Here is a 17,413-nt window from a genome sequence, read left to right as displayed (position 1 = left end):
ACATGATACATGATAAAGGAAATTTATGTTTTACAAAGATCATTTTAAAAAAGAAATAATTTGCTGAATTTAAAACTTCAAATAAAGTTTAGATTTGGGGAAGTGTAATGCATTTATCAGAAAAAAATATATATTGATTTAACAATTTCATCCACAAGGATCATGAAATAACAACATAATTTCACAATCTTGCATCTTCATACTCCCCTGCCTAAAAAAGCTACAAAGAATAACACATTTTATGTCATATAAGCAAAAATGAATAGTCTCTCCCTAGGCTTAAAAAAATGTTGCTTTAAAATAACTGTGCTGGTTTACATTCAAACTAAAGCTTCCATCAAGGTAGGTTTGTTTTTTAATTCCTCTCAAAATAAACATTAAGTAGGGAAAGTGGTATTTTAAACCAGAAAAAATATATATATGTTTTAAATCAGAAAAACTATGTTGGCAAAGTTGTTTAATAATATAGGAAGGACTTGCTCAAAACAAGTACTCAAAATTAAATCCATAATACAATTGTAGCCACAGTTATGATGTTTTTCACACACTCACACATACACAGCTTAGTAAGCTCTCTCTTCAAAAGACTGGAAGTAAATAAAACAAAACATTCATTATAGTTTTTCCTTTCTTGATGATGGAATATAAATAATTTTTTCTTGGATTTTTTCATACTTTCCCGAACTTTTCACATTTCCTGCTATGAACATATATTATTTTTAAAATAATTTTATTGCAAAAAGAAACAAATAGGAAGGAAAAACAGCAGTCAAAAGACTAATGGCTCCCTGAAAGCTTTTTAAACAAAAAGTGTGAGTAACCGTGTTGTCTATTTCCTCCGCTACACTGCCATCCCCTGAACTGAAAATCTTGATCTTATGGGAATCTCGTACACAGTAATGTCAGGACATTCCCATATTAACTAGGCAAACTCAATCAGATCCACAAAGGCAGGATAGGTGACTCTGGCTGGACACATTCTAACAGTGCTGGGAAGATAGAGGTGCACTGTCACAGCCTCAACATAGACAGACAAAAAAACACATGCTCCTTGCCTGAGAACCACCCAGATTGTTCCAATGGCTTACATTCTTTGGCCATGTGTGATGCAGTCACAGTCACATGCCTTGTTAGGTCTCATGTATCTTCATGGGTGGAGAGCAATGTTTGAAGCACATTCACACCAGCTATGGGGGAGCATGTCCTCTTCTTAAGGACTCACATGAAGGCTTCACACTAAAGGGAAACATGCTGTCAGAACAGCCACCACCATTCCCTGAGTGTTCTGTGCCTCTAGAAGGATTCAGGCTCCGCTTGAATTGGCAGTCTCTCCAAGTCGTGAGGAATATCCATCCAGCCCTGTGCCACGCGCTGAATTCATTTTTGTCCATGGAACAGCTGAGCCTCTTCAAGTTCCAGGAAGCAGTTAGTGGAGGGTTTCTCCCTCCAGCCCCTGCCCCCACTTCTATTTTAATGATAGACACAGACAGAAGGAAGGCAAAGCGACAAAGCCACCCCTTTGTCAAGGGAGAGAATAGCCACAATAACATCCCTTTGCAAACCGCCTTGGTCTCCCGGCGTTAATGAATCTCATTAGGATGTGCAGGTGTGTGACCTCCGACTCCCAAGATTTTGATGTGTAAAGCTCTTAGGGAGGGTATTCCATTTACTAGAAGTGAATGCCCTAATCATTAATGTTATCCTGCCTTTTTGATAGAATCAGAGTTCAGGAAAAGCAGCAAATCTAATGGGTGCTGTCTCTCATTATGCTGGCTTGGCTCGGCCTGGATCAGGCGTCTGCACCCCAACACTCCCAGAGTAAGAGCTGTATAGATCAGTTCTGTCAAAGTGATTTGTTCTATTAGCTAAAATTGAAACAATCAAGCTGAATGGGGTGGGGCAAGTTATAATACCCATATTTCTGAGATAAAACTATAAGATCACTAGGTCAAAATTGCCTGCAAGAGACAGGGAACATGAAAATCCAGTTCTGGCAAATATTCCTGGCACCAGTTTCTAGCTGCACCACTAGCTTTATTAAAGAAGCACAAATGCCAGGCACGGTGGTTCACACCCAGAATCCCAGCACTTTGGGAGACTGAGGTGGGAGGATCAATTGAGGCCAAGAGTTCAAAACCAGTCTGGGCAACAAAGCAAGATCCTCTCTCAAATTTAAAAAAAAAAAAAAAAAAAGGCACAAATGTTCAACAAAACTATTCTATACAACACATATTCTCTATCCTTATGATTTAGTGCTTGTCATTTCTCTCTTGACCTGCTAGCCACTCTCCCTGAGTATGTGTCCCTCCCATGAGAACAAGATCTAGCTTTTCTATCTGTGCTTCTGTATGTACCATGACCACGTGTGCAGTGATCTTCTATGTTAAATGTAGATGAACACAAAGAACGAAATCATAAGTAGCATGGCTTCAGGAAGGAGCACAGGCTTTGGAGTCTGAAGACATGCAACAACTCACCGTATTTGAAACTTTGAGTCAAATTCAGATTCCTCATCTTTAAAATGGGATAATTATCTGTATCTTGCAGGACTGTTGAGATTATCAGAGGTCATGAATGTGTCACATTAAATGGTAGCTGTGCAAACTAACACAAGAACAGAAAATCAAACACTTCACGTTCTTACTCATAAGTGGGAGTCAGACAATGAGAATACATGGACACAGAGAGGGGAACATCACACACTGGAGCCTGTCAGGGGTTGGGGTACTAGGGGAGGGTTAGCATTAGGAGAAATACCTAATGTAGATGATGGGGTGATGGATGCAGCAAACCATCATGGCACATGTACACCTATGCAACAAACCTACACGTTCTGCAATTGTACCTCAGACTTAAAGTATAAAAAAAAAAATGAAAGCTGTGGCTATTACACTATTTTTCTCACTAGAAATAAAGCTTCTTTTCCTTGGGTAAAACTTGCATCACGCATACAGCACCACTGGTTTTCTTTTAAGTTCCTTAATTATTTATTGTATAATTATTATTGAAACATTAAATAAAGATTTAATAAACCCTTCTTCACTGGGATGCTGCAGGATGTGGATACAGAAAGAAGTCTCTACCCTCTGAGAAGTGAGAATCTCATTGCAGAACTCAGTCTAGAACAACACAGAAGCCCCAAAGCCAACAGCACCAAACTCTGCACTGTGCCCAGTAAGTGCTGGTCTATTGAGTTGAATACAGATAAGGGTGGGAGGCTGTGGTCAGTGGTGGCAACTAGAAGAAAGAATGTGGGGTTTATTCTGTGGACTCTGTCATTCCAGGGCCCTGGGAGACCTGGGTTTGTAGCTGGGTGGGTGGACCAAGTCCGTAAATGAAGGCGAGAATGAAGGCAGGTGCTCCATGGGCCCTGAGTGGCACACAGGTGGTCACCGAACAGCAGCAGCAGGAGTATCGTTTTTGAAAAAGAATTTTCGATTTTGTAATGGGTATTTTGCCTGTTTTTTCTAGGGCAGGTGGTGGGGATTATTTTACTTATTTCATCTCCAAGCTCCATTTGGGGAATTCTTCCTGGTCAGCTGAGCTTGTTCCAAACTGTCTCCCAGGTAGGAGGTTGCCCATGAGCCTGTCCCATGTCCCTCCTCCTGGCACAGAACGCTGACAGCAACAATAACAAGACCCTGAGCTGGTGTCACGAACTCTAGGGGTGAGTAATGGTGCCATCAGGGTGGGATTGCCCTGACATCGTGCCTTGGGCCAGCGCAGTACCAGGAGACTGGAAACTGGGTTCTGATTTCTGCCCTGCCATCCACCACCATATGCAAGCCCAGGACTATCCCAGCCATTTCAAACCCTCATAGAAGGACCACGCTGCTCCTTGGAGCATATGTGACATGATGCCCACACACTTGTGTCTGAAATAAGGGAAGAAATGGCAGCCGCAGTGGTGATGTCTACCTTCTCCCATTAGCCTGTGAGGGAATCTCGATGTCTCAGAGCTGGAAGGCCCTTCCAAGTCTCCGCAGATGAGGAGCTGTACCTGCTGGCCAGCTGCTCACCGCCTGGTGGACAGGATGGTGGGCAGAGAAGGTGCTGTGCCAGGAGGTGCAGCCGCTCCGGCAGGCTTCGTGAAGTCATCGGATGTTATATTTAACCTCATCACAGTTGGGCCAGCAGCCGGTGCACCAGACATCCCCATATAACTATGAGCACAGTTCACAGGCTGCTTTGGGTCACCATCTGGAGGCGCCAGAAAGAAGGCGTCCTGGCACTGCAGAAGCAGACAGCAGCCCATCCGTGTAGGAATAGGTCCATTTAGGGAGCTGCGGCCAGGCACTCCACACCCAAGAATTTCATGAAGTGAAAAATCAAAAGCTACACGAAGAAGTTTCCCACAGTCTTCTTGTTAATAAGCGCTTGGTTCTGTGTGACACTGATGTCATGCGGCGCTTTGCTTTGCTGTGTTTTGCTTAGTTTCTTTTTGGTTTTTTGGTTTTTTCTTTAGATGAGTCTCACTCTGTCACCCAGGCTGTAGTGCAGTGGCATGATTTTGGCTCACTGCAACCTCCACCGCCCCGGTTCAAGTGATTCTCCTGCCTCAGCCTACCGAGTAGCTGGGATTATAGGTGTTTGCTACTACGCCCAGGTGATTTCTGTATTTTTAGTAGAGATGCGGTTTCACCATGTTGGTCAAGCTGGTCTCAAACTCTGACTTCAGGTGACCACCCACCTTGGCCTCCCAAAGTGCTGGGATTACAGGTGTGAGCCACCACGCCTGTCCCTTGCTTTGCTGTGTTTTATTCATTCACCCTAACTGTTTCACACACTGCTATTGCCCTTAAATCCATTTTGGGATTTGGTACCCATAAAATGCCAAAATTACAGTTCATTTGAGTTACTTTTAGTACCCAGTCTCTACCTAAACAGGTCTTGCGCAGTCCAACTCGTTCAGCCCTGACTATCTAATTGCAAACGCTCATCAGAAGTGTGGCAAGTGCTCAGCAAATGAATGTGCAGAGCAGTGGCATTTATTTGTCTCAATTTGGAGATGCAGAGAAGAGCTTCTGGCTACAGAGGATGGACCAGGCTTTGGGATTAAGATTGAAACAAAGACCAGGCATGCTGGCTCATGCTTTGGGAGGCCAAGGTAGGAGGATTGTTCGAGGCCAGGAGTTTGAAACAGGCCTGGGCAACATAACAAGGCTCTGTCTGTAACAAAAAAAAAAAAAAAAAAATGTTACCAAGTGTACTGGTACACACCTGCGGTCACAGCTACTCTGGCAGCTGAGGCAGGAGGATTCTTTGAGCCCATGGAGTTCAAGGTTACAGTGAGCTGTGAGCATGTCACTGACTCCAGCCTGGACAAGATATCATGACCCTGTCTCTAAAAACAAAATAAAACTAAAATTTAAAAACAAAAAATATTGAAACAGGATGAGCAGGGGAGAGGGGCTGTGGGCAGAGGGCAGAACACGACTTGGGGGCTGGAGGGCGAAGGCCCTGTAGTGCTGCCAAGTTCTCTGCAGTTCACCAGGAGGGACCATGCCCCAAGCTCTTCAACCCATGAACCAACCCAAGAGGAGCAGGCAAGTCCAGGACCCATGGGGGTCCCTCACCCTCTGCATGGCCCATGCTGTCCACCTCCTGGACGCTCTCCTTTTGGTCCCTCTTCTATAGCTGTTCAGACTCTGCTATTCATCAGGGACCAGTTCCTATGCTGCCTCTTCCCAGAGAAGCTCCAAGCTCCTGGCAGCTGGAATCCATTTCCCAATGTGCTATGCAGGCCCTTAGCTCCCTGAGGGAAAAGGTGCCTGCTGAGCACTGTGACTCCTGAAGCATCTTCCCGCCTGGCCCCTGAGACACAACAGACGATGCAGGGAAGTCCACAGGAAAGTCTGCAGGAGTCAAGTGAACTGAACTCCGGGGCGGATGGACATGGCCAGTGACTGATGAACAGGAACGACGGGTTAGAAGGTTGTTTCACTGAGCCTTGAGGATCTGGCCTCATAGAAGAGAGCATGTCTAACAAAGCCTAGTACCAAGTGGAAGGCAATGAGGGGCCGTGTGAGTGAGCTGGGAGCAGGACAGACCCGAGTGCATTGTCCACCCCTGTCTAGCTACAGAGGATTCTGGGAAGGTTAAATGGATAGTGTGTAAGAAAGGCATTCGGTACATTCTAATGCGCTCTGTAATTGTGTGTGACACAAGAACAGAAAACCATACACCACGTGTTCTCACTCATAAGGGGTGTTGAACAATGAGAACACATGGACACAGGGAGGGTTACATCACACACTGGGACCTGTTGAAGGGTGGGGGAGCTAGGGGAGGAATAGCATGAGGAGAAATATTTAAGGTAAATGACGGGGGGGATGGATGCAGCAAACCACCATGGCACGTGTATACCTATGTAACAAACCTGCACCTTCTGCACATGTACCTCAGAACTTAAAGTACAATTTTAAAAATGTGAGCTAAAATCCTGACAAACGTGAGCTGTACTATTATTATTTCTCCTTTCTGTGTGGCTTCAGGTCATTGAGGGCTTTCTGAATCTACAATCAGAGTTGGCTCATTTGAGGCCAAGCAATGACTCAAGGGCTGGCCTTTCATGAGGGCAGTGGAAGGAGCTGGCCCTGGTGGGTAGTGCCCAGGGCTGCCTGGAGCCTCGTCCACTCCCTGTGCCTCCATCTCCCCATCTCACATGAAGGCCTGGCCTGATGGCTCATGGGCCATCTCCAGATTACGAATCTGCTTTTCTAAAACCTCCAGGATGAGAACCCCAGGGTCTCAGAGCTGCCAAAAACACATAGGCAAGTGACACCAATGACTTCTTTGTTTCCTCACTGCTCCTCTAGTTCCTCGAGCTCTCTCCGACTTTCCTAAGAACAGCGGTTACTGACCGTGTTTATTTGTCCTGGCTGCCATAACAAAATACCGTGAATGGGTGGCTTCAACAACAGAGATTAATTTTGCCTCTGTTCCGGAGGCTGGAAGTCCCTGATCGAGTTTGGTTTCTGGTGATGTCTCACGGCTTGTCTCGTAGATGGCCACCTGCTCCCTGTAGCCTCATGGGGCCTTTCCTTTGGGCATGCATGGAGAGAGACCCCTGGTGTCTCTTCTTATAAGGACACCAGTCCCAGAACGAAGGCCCTACCTTTAACTCCTCATAGAACCCTCATTACCTCCTTCAGGCCTTATCTCCAAACACAGCCACACTGGGGGCTGGGACTTCAATGTATGAATTGCAAGGGACACATCTCAATCTGCAGAAGTGACTGGCTCCAGGGTGAAGTTTTCTCTGTGCACAGCCATCAGAGCACATCAACCAGTCCTTTCCTGCCCTATGTCACAATTCCACACAGCAGTAACCGTGGCTAGGCCCCCTTCTACCACTGCTGCAAAAGAAATCCAGGTGCGCCTCCGCAGTCTTTTCGGAAGACAGGAGTTTTGAACTCAGGCTCCCTGCACAGCTTGAATAAAAAGGTTCTGAACTCAAGACAGGTGTTACCCAACCAACTCCATGTTCTCACCAGGAAACCTCCCTGGTGGGGAACTGAATAGAGGAAATTGTGTTCAAGCTGAGCCTCTGAATCACAGGGCCATTATCACACCCACTAAAATCCCTATTACACTTTGGACAAGAATCGGGGGGTGCGGGGATGCACAGCAGGGGCCTGGAAGTATTCCACCTCCACCGGGGTACTTTACTGGTCCCAAGGGTCTCCCTGCCCACCTCCCACTGAAACACTGTTAGGAGACTGGGGCATTTCCAAATTTGACTGACTCATGTTTTTACCCATATTAATCACATTAACTGGACAAGCACAAACTCCGCCTCCCTCTGTGCCAGGCTCTGAGCGGAGCCCTCAGAAGCCCTGAAGACTTCTTAGAGGGAGAAGAAACTCACCATACCTGAGACTTTTAGAGCATCAAACCACATGAACATTGTGTCAAAGGGGACTTACGTCTAAAAGCTGATGTGGGCCGGGTGCAGTGGCTCACACCTGTAATCCCAGCACTTTAGGAGGCCAAGGCAGGTAAATCACCTGAGGTCAGGAGTTCGAGACCAGCCTGACCAACATGGTAAAACTCCATCTCTACTAAGAATACAAAAAATTAGCTGGGCATGGTGGCAGGAGCCTATAATCCCAGCTACTTGGGAGGCTGAAGCAGGAGAACTGTTTGTAACCAGAAGGCGGAGGTTGCAGTGAGCTGAGATTGCGCCATTGCACTCCAGCTTGGGTGACAGTGCGAGACTCCATCCCAAAAAAAAGAAAAAAGAAAAGCTGATGTGAAGGAAAGACCATAGGGAGGGAGCAGCAGGGACGGCTCCAAAAGGATGGTGAAGCTGAACCCACAGCAAGGGAAACTGCACAGAGAGAGGGAAGAAAATTCCCCAAAACAGACCTGGCAGGCATATCCTCAGTAGGCAGGAAGAGATAGAACTATGAAAAGTGTGTTCATTCCAGTGGTTGCAATTTGACCTCCTTCACATGTTGCCAGCATCTTGGAGCCTGAGGATCTGAGAAAATTGTCCATTTGCTGATCTCAACGCACACAGCAAGGTTTGATAGGGAAAGCAGGGATGATGGAAATGGCAGCAGCCTAGGGGTGGGAAATACAGCCAGCTCAGTGAGCATCGACCCTGAGACCTAGCACCAGTCCCGTTCTGTTCTCTGGGCCTCCATTTCATTACTTGTGGGATGGGGAATGAAGCCAGCAGTCCCTCCTACTGGGTGGGGTCTTTGCAAGAATCCAATGAGAAAATACATGTGACAGAAGGGTGGGACCTCAGGTGTTCTGTGGCTGCAGGGCTGGCACCACAGAGCACAGCCACAGCAGAGGAAGAAACAGCAGCAAGTGCACCCGTCCATCAAAGCGCTGGCTCTGCAGCTAGAGGCCCCTGTTTTCTCACCTCAGCTCAGCCAGTTACTGGCTTGGAGACATCACTTTACCGCTCTGTACCTGTTTCCTAGGCTCATTAAAAAGAGATGGCTCCCTATACTTCCCAGGATTAAATGAGGCAATGCTTGTAAAGCCCCTAGAACATGCTTGGCAGAGGGTCATTTGTCCCATCAAGAGGAGCTATTGTTATTAGTATGGTGGTTTTTATTGAGAGGGACCAGTGATTTTTCATGCTCAGAAGCCCAGGCACACATTCAAAGGAAGGAGCTCAGGGAGTGTGGCTGGAGCGCGGGGCTCCAGGGAGGCTCACTCTTCTCCCCTCTGCTTCTCGCTCTGCTGAGCACCCTTGTCTCTCCTCGATCCTCCAGGTCTTCCCTGTGTTGTTCCCTCTTTCTGGAAACTGATCCCCTCTGTGGGCTGTGGCCAGTTTCTGCTCGTTCTTCAGAGGTGTCGCCTATCCAGGACGCCTGTGTGAGTGTCTAAACCTCACCATCCTGACACACCTGCGTTCAGTTCTCTGTTTCCTCTCCGGACGGTAAGCTCTGTGAGGGCAGGTGTATTAGTCAGGGTTCCCCAGAAAAGCAGGACAAATGGGATGGGGAGAGACAGAGAGAAAAAAAAAAGAGAGAGAGAGAGAAAGAGAGAAGGGTTTTAAGGAATTGTCTCATATGGTTTGGAGGCTGGCAAGATCTGCAGGACAGGCCCAGGGAAGTACTGATGTCACAGCTTGAGTCTAAAGGCATTCTGGGGGCACAACTTCCTCTTCCTCTGGACACCTCAGGGTATTTTTCTCTAAAAGTCTTCAACTGATTTGGCGAGGCCCACCCACACTGTGGCGGGTCATCTGTTTTCCTCAAAGTCTACCAATCTAAATGTTAATCTTATTAAAAATACCTTCACTGAAGCATCTGAACTGGCATTTGGCCAAGCATCTGGGTGAGATGGCCTAGTCATATTGACACGTAAAATTAACCCTTCCAGCAGGGGCTGGCCCTCCCTTCTTAACCTCTGTCACTATCACTGAGCAGAGGACCTAACACTTAGCAGGTGCTCAATAAACATTGGTCAAATAAATGAACAGATGGATGGACTAGTGGTTCTATATAATCACTTAGAGAGGAGCTATTATATGTCAGAGATAATCTTTATTAAAAATCCATGTTTAACTGGTTTGGCATGAAACAAATGGACTTTTGGAATAAAGCAGCATTCTATTTTGAGTCTTCCTCTTTGGACCCCAGAGGTCAGCAGCATCCACAGTCCAGGCCAGCTGCTCCTCCCAGGCCTGGCTCACACCCATTACAGAGAACACCAGTCTCTGGAGGCCAGGAGAGGAAAGGGCAGGAGACACTCGACTTGTGCCAAGAAACTCACCCCTGCTCTTCTGCCTCAGGAAACAGCCAAGGCTGAAAGGAAGCCCCTGCAGGTGTCTGTTCCAGGGGCTTCTGTGTTTATTAGTATTCCCCTGAACTGGGAAAACAATGGTGCAAAGTGAGCTACTCAGTGTATTACAAGTTGTTTGGAAAACACACTTGTAAATGTCTGATCAGATAATTTACATGAATCTGCCTCAGATACAAAGTGACCCTGGGCTGGGCTGGTGTGGTCTGTTTCCAGTTACGCTCCTTTCCTCTTGTCACCCCTTACACATTATATGAGATAAAGCTTGGGATCACAGAAGCTCATCCTCTAGGGAATGTGATGTTTGCTCCAAGAGAGAATTCAGATCAGAGGACTGCAAAATTCATGGACTGGAAGGAACATGAAGATCATCTGAACACCTGCAGATGAAGCAGAGGCCCAGGAAGGCCAAGTGCTGGGCTCAAAGCCACAGAGCAAAGTCATCTCAGAGCCAGAACCCAGGTCCAGTTCTCCTGGCCCTGTTGCTCAGGAAAGTTACAGGCTGGGTGGACTCATGAAAGTCACCAGTTAGACTATAAATCACAAAGATAGAAAAATGCCTTCTGGTCTAAAATTCAAGTCACAGTTTAGACCAGAGATAAAGTCCATGATTTCTCCCTTGCTAAAACCAGTATTTATGGCATTTGAGTGAGCAGTAAATTACTAGTTGCAAGCAAAAAATGTGCTTTCTCCATGTTCACAAACATATCATCACCTCCAATACTACATCACTATTATACAGTATATGGCCAATTAGCCTGTTACATTTGGGGTAATTTAATCAACTGTCTAATATACATTCTACCAACCCATGTATGTGACTCAGAATTACAGTGTACTGACTCAAATAACTTCACATTAATGGGCCACAAACCACTTTAAAATGAATACAACCTTACCTCATATATACATTTTTATTTTATAAATGTGTGATTGTAGGATGAGATCTAAATATGCAAACATACATTTACCTACTAGAAAATTCCAATGACATTTGGTTTCAGAATGATGAAAAACTCCAAGACCTATAGTAGACAAAATAATATATCCATTCCAAAGCATCATTCATCCAACTCATGGAGACAACATTTTCTTCAGTAGCTCTTAAGATACTGTGTTTCAAAAATTCAATGTCCTAACATATAAAAATCGTGCACACACATGTGGGCAATCAGAGCCTTTTTGGAGGGTCTGTCAGGTAGGCAAGCGCATGACTCTGAGGTCACCCTTGAACTACAAGATGATGTCTGTGGAGCTCAGAAGAAGTTGCCTTTTCTTTTATTGGCACAGGTATGTTATATCAAAGGAGAATATTTTCTCAACCCTTCAGAAGGGCCTTGCTGGGCACACTCTTGTTTGTGTGGGATGAGGTTAAGTGGGCGATGCCTTACAGGATAAGGAGTGTTCTGTACCCTGTATTTCCCACCTGGGGAAGTAGTTTTCAGTGCAGACTCACTCATCATGTTCCTTTCCCTCCTGTGCTGGGAGGACACTGAGTTGGTTCAGGAAAAGCTTGGGCCGTAAAAGAACAACTGCCTAGAGTTTCCGCCTCTCCTAATAGCCCTTACCACCCCACCTCGCCAAATGGATGACTTCTTCCTCTCTTCATTATAGCATTGACAAGAGTTTCTGCTTAAATGCTTCCTCTGTCGAGCAATTCTCCTTGGTACTGTCAATTGGCTAACCATTCCAACCCCCTTTCTAGCCCAACCCTTTTGATTGCTTTTTTAAATTAGTTTAGCTGACAAAAAAAAAAAAAAAACAAGAATTTTACTTTTAGCTGCTTTGGCATCATAAGGTAGCTTCACTGTTATTGCCCAAACCCAGCTGAGGTGCAAAGAGGGGCAGGGACACCATTTCCCATGTCAGTAACTACCTGCAGGATCACCTCCCATCAGTGCAGAGCATAAAGGGGAAAACCCAGTATTCTTCTCCTGCTGGAATTCCCAACAAACTCCATGACTCAGCCAAAGATAACCATCCATGTTTCTATGAGGGAATTCCTTTCCTGCTTTTCTCAGGGAATTTATATATTTTTGAATCCTGAGTTCTAAGAAAAATAAGTTTTGAAAACAGGAAAACTGGAATAACTATTCTAAAGTTCCTACAAGAAATAGAGTTAGAATCAAGACATTATTGGTTCAGTGGAAGCCAGTGATTCGAGTTAAAAGCAAGAGAGAAAATGTCTTATATAGTGTCCAACGTTAGGGTCAATCTTTCTGGAAATCAGGACAGGGCAAAGAGCTGAGAAGCAGGGTAATCTAATCAGTTGGTTTTGCTTGTAGCTGTTACTGTAAGGGTATGTTCTGGTCCCATCTGCTGCTAATGGTGTGTCATTGTTACAAACAAAATAAATATTATACCTTTATACCCAGAGTATACTTTACACAAATCCTGTGAGTGTTGCAAGAAATAAGTTTTGGAAGCAAAATAAATCCTTACATTGGCAACATTGACATGATTCTGTGTAGTTCTGTCAGCCATGCTGGGAGACCCAAGGTGACATGATTGGAAGAATACACATGATATTCTCTAGAGCTTTCCAGGGTTTGAATGTTTACTAGAGGCTACAGTTCTTTGTATATACGTCAGTAGAAGAAATGCAAAGAGAAAACATCAATGTACAATATTTCTACATGAAATCAGAAACTGATGTAAAAGGCAAATTAGCAAAAGTAATAGGGCTTTCAAAGGCAAAACCAAAACCAGGGCCAGAAGACAAAATATTTTCACTGTTAAAATAGGAAACAAGCAACATGTCCCCTAATAACCAAATTGAGGGTGCTTTGGATGCACATTTATAATTTGACCGACTGAATATGAAACAGAAAAACATTGTCTGCATCTTGAATATTTGTTACAAAACTATTGCACATGGCAGTTGATTCTCTGAGTGTTTTAAAATGTTATTTTTTAAAATGGCAACTTTTGGATATTAAATATTTTTATAATATCTTTCTACTTTTCATTTATTTTTCTTTCTACTTTTGAATACTTTGTATTTGGTGTATATTTTGTGTTAAAGTTCTCTTAATGTTTTCTATTATCAAATGCCTCTATCAAAAAGAGATCACTCTTGTGGTTATCAAAATATTCATCTTGCCAGCAATATATCACTTCATAATAATAATCCATACATTTGCTATTATATATTTTATTTGGACAAAGTTTCTGAAACTTTTATTATAGCCCTATTAAAAATGATTTACTATTTATTAGTATGATCACTCATAATTTAAAATACTTATATAAAATATTACTAAAAAATAAAGAGTAACAATTTCAAGAATTCCCTAGAATTCTTAGGAATTCCAGCTTCCCATTCTCAAGTCCTACATATTAATGTTCGCTGGGAGTTTGAAAACACTAAACACAGTGGTGCTTATGTAGATTTTGGCAGACAGAAAGTACAAGTTTCGCCAAGTAACACTATCCAGCATTGTAATAAGCACTAATATGAAAACGGACGCAAACTTAATCAAATGAAAGCCACATTGCTTTGATGATATAACATAAAGGTAACATGTCTCTTCCAACTCGGAGCACTTATTTACAGCTAACTTTTTTTCCCCTTAGGAACATGTGGAGGAGTTAATCTCTATTAATGGTAGTCATTATTATTTAAGTAGAAACTTAAATCCCTTGAAATTGAGGTTCTAAACTAAAATGCATTCTTTAAATCATTTTACACATCTCCTCCCTTGATATTAGTGGTGAGAAAAAAGAATGAAAACAAATAAATAGAAAAGAGGCAATTCTTATATAATCTCACAGAAAAAAGATTTCCTTGAAAACAGTTTTTGGAGAGAAGCTTTGGGTCTGAGATAATTCAATGAAATAAATATTTTCTGAGCTATTCCTAATTTCTCTTTACTTGAAGGTGGTTGCAGATTAGATTCTCCAGGAGGCAGTTGCCCAGATGGAGGCTGAGAGTTGCTGGCTTTGTTTGAGAGCGACACCTATTAAGAAAGAAAGGGAGGATGCAGGATTGCACAGGGGAGCTGGCAGAGAGCAATGACAAATGGTGAAACGAAGCCTCTGCCAGGGAGATCCAGGGCTAGGGTTGTCTTTGAGGAGTCCAATGTGGGGCAGAGTTGGCTCATTCTTGTTACCCCCACTTTGCAAGGGCAAGGGGTAGGGCTGCCCTGAGAGCAGCATGACTCAGCAAAGCTGAGGCAAATCTCCAAGCAGCTGCAGCTGGGCTGTGAGCTAACCACATGCTATGCCTCAGGAAGCAAGTCCTTTCTTTCTTATTTTTTTTTTTAATTGAGATCTTGCTCTGTCACCAGGCTAGAGCATAACGGTGCAATCATGGCTCACTGCACCCTCAATCTCGGGCTCAAATAATCCTCCCACCTCAGCCTCCTAAGTAGCTGGGACTATAATTGTAAGTCACCATGCCCAGCTCATCTTAAAATTTATCTCACTGTGTTGCCCAGTCTGGTCCTGAACTCCTGAGCTGAAGCAATCCTCCCACCTAAGTCTCCCAAGGTACTGAGACTATAGGTGTGAGCCACCACGCCTAGCCAGCAAGTCCATTTTTTAAAGCAAATTTGAACAGCACATCTCTGCATCTGCCATACAGTAAATATGACTAAAAAAGCAAAAACAAAACAATCGACAAATCTTGGCAAAATCTCCCCAAAGCCCCAACAAGTCACACAGTCCTTTTTTTTAAAAGAATAATTTACATAATAGATGGAGTGGGTGCTTACAACGTGAGGTCAGAGGCATATCAAAAAATATACCCCAGTATTAAGTCATTCATAAAAATTCAAAAAACTCTCAGGGGTCTTACATTCTTCCTTGTGAACAACAGAGCCTCAGTAACCACTTCAGAAGGTTCTCTAACAAGTACAATGTATATGGAAACTTTTAGGAATTAGAACTACTTTTGATATGTGTGTCATAATAAAAGCAATAAATGGAACTATAAATTATATTCTGGGATATTGACTCATTCCAATATACTTAAATTTCTAACTAAACCAGAAGAGTTTAGGAATGTTGGCACTAGATTACTGACATAAATTGGTGTGCAGCAAATGAAACTATATATTATCTCCATCTCTTCCTGAGGTCATCTTATATTTGCAAAGGCTCACAATGAGATAATAGGCCAGATTTGTAAAAGGTACTTTCCATTTTGGCCCACGCAATTAAACAGAAACAAAAAAACTGCCCTCACAATTGCCTAATTGCAGGTGCAATCAGTAGCTGGCAGGTGCAATTAGACAGGAATCCTCATTCAGAACCTGTGAGTGACAGATTAGTCAATTATTCAATAGTAGACACAATGATTTTCACGTGTAATTTTGCATTCAAAGCTATTCATAGACTTTAAAATTGATAAATAATGGGAAAGACTCCTGGAAAAAGTCTTTCCCAAACTAATTCTCCCTTATTACAAAAGAATAGGCTGATTTGATTCTTGACCTCACCTATGAACTTGAGTCAACAAAAGAGAGGAGCCCAATCCCTGGCTTAACTCAAATTTCTTAAGAACCCTTTGAAGAATGAGAAATTCCAGATCGTTTTAGACCTTCTAAAGCCTCTCCTCCACTAAGCAGACCTTTAACACTCCTTCTGTCAAAGTGCATGACATTGGAGTCAATCCAAAACTTGCCCTGTATGAATCATTTATTCAGCAAAAATTATCAAGAGCTATCTCTGTATCAGGTACTGAGATGAGTGATAGGACATGATCTCTGCCAAGAGGTAATGAGATACAATAATTGAAGAGATGTGAGGGCAGAGACAGTAGAGAAGGAACCCCACCTCACCTAGAGTAGACTGGGCAGACTCCATGGGGTAGCAGCAGGCACTGGACAGAGTCAAACAACAGGCTTCAGAGCAAAGGGATGTATATTTATGTGAAAGTATAATCACCTGTCAATCATCAGGGATAAAATGCCATCTAATAATAGCATATTCCATTTCACGAGGTACTTTAAAATGAATAATTCTTCTTTAAAAAGATGATTATACTACATTGGTTAGGGTAAACACTTTTTTTTCTTTATTGTACTTTAGGGTCTGCGGTACATGTGCAGATCATGCAGGATTGTTGCATAGGTACGTACATTGCAAGGTGGATTGCTGCCTTCATCTACCCATCACCTATATCTGGCATTTCTCCCTTCATTATCCTGCCCCATCCCCTGCTGTCCCTTTCCTAGCCCCCTCAAACTGACCACAGTATGTGATGCTCCCCTCCCTGTGTCCACGTGTTCTAATTGTTCAACGCTAGCCTATGAGTGATAACATGCATTACTTGGTTTTCTGTTCTTGTGTTAGTTTGCTGAGAATGATGGTTTCCAGATTCATCCATGTCCCTATTTTATCAAATATAAAAACACTAAGTACTATAAGTAAAAGACAAAGATCATCAGCCTGAATTTACAAAAAGCACAATCCAATTGTATGCTGCTTATAAGAAACATACATGTGTATTAAAAAAAAAAAATTCAAATAAACAAATGGAAAAACATATACCATGTAAACACTAATTTTAAAAAAGCCATTCCGATCACAGAAATACTAAATGGAAGGTACATTTCATTATGACAACAGGATCAATCCAACAAGAAGATATAACCCTAAATGTGAACACACATAGTAATATAACCTCAAAGTATATAAATTTAAGAACTGGCAGAACTAAAGGCAAAATAAATAAATTTGCAATCACAGTTAGAGACAGTGAAACACCCCCCACCCCACCCCTGTAACTGATGAAACAAGCAGCCATAAATATCAATAGAGACTCTGGAAATGTGAACAATACAAAAACATGTGATGTAATTAGCATGCATAGAACACTACACCCAACAACTAAAAATACACATTCTTTTCAAGTGCACTTATTCTAGGGCTAGCTATGTCCCACTGCTAAGGCATGACACATTTAGTATCTCTGAATGCCCCAAGCATTCAATGAGGTCTATTGACTTTGGATAGATAGAACCTGAACATCTCCTAGGCCCATGCCAGCTCTAGGAATCATGCATTTTACCTCTTCCCAGTCCTTCTTTCCTAGCATCATGGAATTTCATACTCCGCATGTTCACTTTAGTATCAACAAGGGAACCTACAGAAAACCAGTCCAGATCTCTGGCTTTTTCCCTCCATGGCTCCTTCTCAT

General features: G+C 43.3%; 1 protein-coding gene across 3 annotated transcripts in view; it reads right to left on the bottom strand.

The window, feature by feature from the left end:
- LOC128929670 (uncharacterized) overlaps positions 1–17,413 on the bottom strand; it is a 361,144-nt gene that overhangs the window by 121,235 nt on the left and 222,496 nt on the right. The window lies entirely within an intron of this gene.

The sequence above is a fragment of the Callithrix jacchus genome, chromosome 14 (genome assembly GCF_049354715.1).
Source record: "Callithrix jacchus isolate 240 chromosome 14, calJac240_pri, whole genome shotgun sequence".
Lineage (NCBI taxonomy): Eukaryota > Metazoa > Chordata > Mammalia > Primates > Cebidae > Callithrix > Callithrix jacchus.
Note: the sequence above shows the minus strand (reverse complement) of the source record. Positions and strands in the feature narration are given on the sequence as shown.